The following is a 5,143-nucleotide window of genomic DNA, read 5'->3' on the forward strand; positions in this document are numbered from 1 at the left end:
GGGGGGGGTTGAGGCAGGTGCGCGCACGCGTGCGTGTGTGTTTGTGTGTGTGCGCGCATTCCTGTTCTGTCCCGGTGCTCTTTTGATGGACAATGCGCCGGATAAATGTAGAGAGAGGATCAAGTGGGTCGAGGCCTGCCACACCAGAGGAGCTCTGCTGCGGCTGTATGCCCTCTGCGAATGAGAGGTGTGTGTGCCGTGCAGTCCGTTCAGCGCGTTAGCTACAGCTAGGACGTTTGCCTCGTTATTATAAACGTATTTTGCAGCCTCCTCCAGCATCTCAGGTCGAGCAGACGAGTCTCTCCGCGGTCATTCCCTGGCGGCGCGGAGGGCGGAGGAGGAGGTCGAGGAGGACCCGAGACTCTCCCGTCCGGCCGTCCATCCGTTCGTCCGGGGCCGCCCAATGTGGCCGGCGTCTTTACGGCGTGAAAACCTGCTCCTCGCCGCTCCGCTCTTCCCTATTCCCCGTGCGGCTTTGGCTTTTGCGGCGCGGCCGTGTCCTCCGCGCGGCGCTCTATCGTGGCGTCCTGCGGTGCCGTGTCCTGCGGTGGTGGCCGCCCGGCCCTGCTGCAGCCTGCAGCCCGCAGGCCGCGCACCCCTTTCTCCTGACCCGACCTGGCGCGGCGCTACCGGTGCTTGTCGCGCCTGCTGCTGCTGCTGCCGCTGCTGCTGCCACCGCTGCTGCTGCTCCTGCCGCTGTCAGGCGCGCAGACAGTTTTAGGCACCTGCCGCCGGCGCCTGGCCTGGTCTGGCCTGGCCTGCCACCTCACCTGCCCTCGGCCGTGCTGGGGGCACTTCCGGGAAGTAAGTCGCGAGTCACTTCCTCTCCAGGGCGCAGGACCGCTGCTGCTGACCCGCACGGCGCTAATCACCACCAGCCGGTCTCTATAGGCGCCCCACTCCTGCAGCCGCCGCCCCTCGCCTCCACGACGCGACGCCCTCCTAGAGGTCGCCCTCCTCCTCCATGCCCCCGGGATGGCACCCGCGTGCTGCGCGGCGCGCGTGCACAGCTTGGCGCCCTTCTCCGCTGGCGGGGTTGGCGGCGTGCCACCGCGCCCGGCCCGGCCCCCGGCACCCCACATAGCCCAACACGTGGCCCCTGGCGGCAGGGCAGCAGCGCAGCAGTGGGCCACCCTGCCCCCCGCCGCACCCCGCCCCGCCTCGCCCTGCCGCGCCACACCACGCGGCTTGCATCGCTTTGCGCAGCTTCGCCCCAATTCCTCAGGGACAACACGACGGGACCGGGACGGGACGCAGCCTTGTGACCCACTAGTGGAAGCGCGCTCCCTCACACGCACAAAACAGACTCACACACACAGATACACACACACATACGCACACACACACGGCCGCCTTCCTCTTGTCTTCCTCCTCCTTTAACCTCACCCTGTGGCGCTTCCCCATCCTCCGCTTCGCCCGCGCGTCTCTTATCCAGCCCCGTCATCTTATCATACGCCTCTTCCCCTCTCGCTCACTCCCGGCGCCCTACGTCCCTCCCTCTCTATCTCTTTCTCTCTCCATCCATAACGTCCATCCTCCTTCGCGTATCTTCCGCGGCCTCTGATGAGCATTTAGATGGACGGCACAACTTGTTGCGGAACGCGGACTGCCAGTATCCAATTTTTACTGGCAGGCCGCCGCAGTGGTGGTTATCAGTAGCTTTTAACTTCTCCTTTTCTTTGCGCGGAGCCTCATAATACGGCCAAGAAAGTTGTTGTTGTTGTTATTAAATAACTATGCCGCGGCGGTCTTTGCACTACTTAAGCTGCGCAAGTCCAGCGTGCACCCCAGCAACACTCCGAGATATTTGAAATTAAATAAAAAACGTTATTGCAGGTCTGCGAAATGTTTTTGCACGTCTCCTTGAGCGCGCGTGCGCGGGTGGCGGGGCGGGGCGGGCACCACTACTTGGCCTTGCCGTGTTTAATAGGGTCCGACTTACGCCCCCCGACATGATTTGCGAAGGAAAAAGGAGCGGTGCTTAAAGGAACCGCTATCGTGGCGTGATTCGATTCGTTTCTTCGCTTCGTAAAAAAGAGGGTCGCCGCCGGGGCTCTGACAGCGCGGTCGGTGGCGGCGCCTTCGGCGGTGGACCTTATTCCGCTCTGCTTGCATTCGGGTCGCTTCGACTCTGGTCGTGGCCGGTTCGACCTGGGTGGACCCGGTGGACCAGGTACTGGACCCGAGTCCTATAGTATTGTTTGGCTGGCGTTGTGTGGCCCATGTGGCCCGAGGCTGCGGGACCGCACGACCGCACGACCTCGCTCGGACCTGTGGAGTTTGAGGCGAGACAGATGGACAGGTCGGGGCGGTCATCGCGGAGGCGCAGCGCAGCTCGGGCTCCCTCGTCCACCTGCCCTGTCCTATCACACCACGTCCTCCTGCCGCCCACACGCCGCCGCCAGACAGACGGTATGTCCGGGAGGGTGGAGGGCGAGGTGGGGACCGCCGCCGCGGGGCAGGGCAGAGGGCAGAGACCCGCACCCCGGGGGGACAGACCGGTGGCGGGTACGGCGCGGGCACACACGAGGCTGCTGCTGCGAATTTCCTTCTTTCCATGTGGTTACGTAAACAAGGTGTATAAGGTGGCGGTGAGGGGGGGGGGCGTACCGTATACGCCGTCGTCGACCACGTCGTGCCGTTGGAAAGACAAACGGACATCGAGCTCGCAAAGAGAACGATTGCCACGTTCGTTTCCTCCACTGCTGCGACACAGCCATGGCGTGTGCATGCTGGCTGGCCGCGCGTGTGCGGTCCTTAAGTCGCAGTCGCGGGTCTGTCTGTCTGTCTGTCTGTCTGTCTGTCTGTCTGTCGGTCTGTCTGTGTGCACAGCCAGGCGCGGCTAGACCCACGGAGAGCGCTGCTGCCCCTGATAGCGTATGACTCACTGCACTAAGTGCGCGGTGCTGTGCGCCGCTATCGCCGCGGTGCTGCTCTCTGTTCCGCGCGATTACCGTGCCGTGCACCGTGCCGCGCAGCCGCCGTCGAGACGCCACGGCGAATGCGTCGTCGTTGCGTTGGACGCCCAATCTCACATCTCACCTTTCTCAGGAGGAGAACTGACCGCTGGGTGACAATGGCGGCGTCGGCGTGTGGGGCAGCGACGAAGCCCCCTGGGGGTTAGGCCGCTGCTGGACACCGGTGTACGGCGGGCCGGCGTGTAGCGCGGGCGGTCGGAGCGCCTGGGAGTTAGGCCGCCGCTGGACACCGGTGTACGGCGGGCCAGCGTGTAGGCCGGGCGGTCGGGCGCCTGGGGGGGCTAGGCCACCGCAGCACTCACCGGTGCGTGGCGTGGCGTGCGGGCGGTCGGTGGGGCCCCTGGCTGGTCGGACACCGATGCGTGGCGGCAGTGCCTACCTCACACTACGACGCCACCGCGTCGGGGGCTCGAGCACGGTTCCTGCCCTGCCAGATCTCTATTAGCAAGGTCAAACACTGCCGTATTTTCGTTTTGCCACGCTGCCTGGCAGACTCCCCGCCGCCCCGCTCCGCCCCGCGCTCGGCTGCGCAGGATACTCGACCGACCGCAAAGGACGCATTCCATCCATCGGCCGCCCTTGAAATGGTCGAGTTGAATAATGTGTATCCTGAGGGGCCACGCCGCGCCACGCCCCGGTACGCCCCGCCCCACCAAGGCCCCCGGTTCGCCTTTTGCTTGCCGCCATTTCCCCGCTTTTACACCTCCGCCTGGCATTTCCGATGATGAGTCAAACGCATTCTCGGAGCCACAAGCGGAGCGGAGCAAACAAGCGCTTGTTTCGTTGGCCGTTGTCCTCTCCCGTTTGTTTAAATTGTTTGCTGACGAGTGTGCGCTGTCAGTGCAGGCCGATACTTTAAACGGTCTTTCGCCGCTTTGCCAGCGGGGGGAAATGATAAAGCGCCCCTCATCTTTTTCGCCGTGACTGTACGGAGGAAGCTGGAGGCTGGGGCAGCGAGCACTGCGACTCGCGAGAGGCATCCCAGAACTTGACGGACGGCTTGTCTTTAGGAGTCCACGCACGTTAACCCCGTCGTCCCCACTCCCCCCCCCCCCTTCTCCCGGCGGAGACCCGGGCAGGAGGAACAGAGCGCAAGCGGCGCGCATTGCGGAGCACGGCGGAGCATTGCAGTGCACCGAGTGTCAAGCACCTCGGCTCCTCGCCCCGCCCCGCCCCGCTAAGCCCCGCCGCGTTCCGCCACGCCCCTACTCTGCCCACCACCATTACCGCCAATACACCTAGCCGCAGGACGACGCGACTCTCCGCTGGTGCGTACCGTCACTTTCAAAAGTGGTGGTAGAGCAGACCGTGGCACGCTATCGCCCGAGAGAGCGTGCAAATTGCGTTTTGTTTTGTGATTTAAGTAGGAAAGGCTACAATAGAGAGTGTATTCAGAATCGCACAGAACTTGTAGCTCCGTAGGTCCGGTGCTAGTGACGGTGTCATGTCACCGGCCTGGACTGGAGGGTGTGCCCGCACCGCCGAGCGCGGACTATTGACGCCATTGACGGATGACTTGAGCACGGCACGGCGGGGGGGTAGGCCCGGACAGGACGACGCGCTCTTGAACTTGAACGCCACGGCGCAGCGGGGTGCACATCCTCGTCGTGTCGCAGCGGCTGCAGTGGCAGCTGGTCTTGGCGAGGGGGCAGAGCTGTACAGCAGCGGGCATTAGTTGCTGCCAATTGGATAGCTCTGCTCGGCGCGGCCCCGTGCCGGCAGCTGATTGGAGGCACATGTCACCGCCCTCGGCTGCTCGCGCGGCTCTGGCCACAAGGCGCGGCTTTGTATTTGCTCCAAGAGAGAAGGGTCAGAGGGGTCATGACCCCATACGCCTGCACTGAGAAAAAATTTTCTCCCCTAGCACAAGTCAGTTGTCTATTGCGTCGTATTTTGATTCCAGCACTAAACATTTAGTTCACGCGATCAGAAACTTTGGTGAGAGGCAATGAACGGGTGCGGCCAGGCAACAAAACTTTTGACCTTAGAGCAAATTGTTTAGTGCGTCAAAGACTTTCGATCTGGAGATCAAAAGTTCAGTGCCGTGGACTAAAAAAAATTTTCAGTGTGATGGCAGGGCGGTCGGCGGGTAATTTGGCAAAGCGGGAGAGCCCCATCCCCCACCCCCACCCCTGCCAAATCCTGGATATCACTGCTCACTTGTT

The sequence above is a fragment of the Frankliniella occidentalis genome, unplaced genomic scaffold (genome assembly GCF_000697945.3).
Source record: "Frankliniella occidentalis isolate FOCC.00 unplaced genomic scaffold, Focc_3.1 Scaffold146, whole genome shotgun sequence".
NCBI lineage: Eukaryota > Metazoa > Arthropoda > Insecta > Thysanoptera > Thripidae > Frankliniella > Frankliniella occidentalis.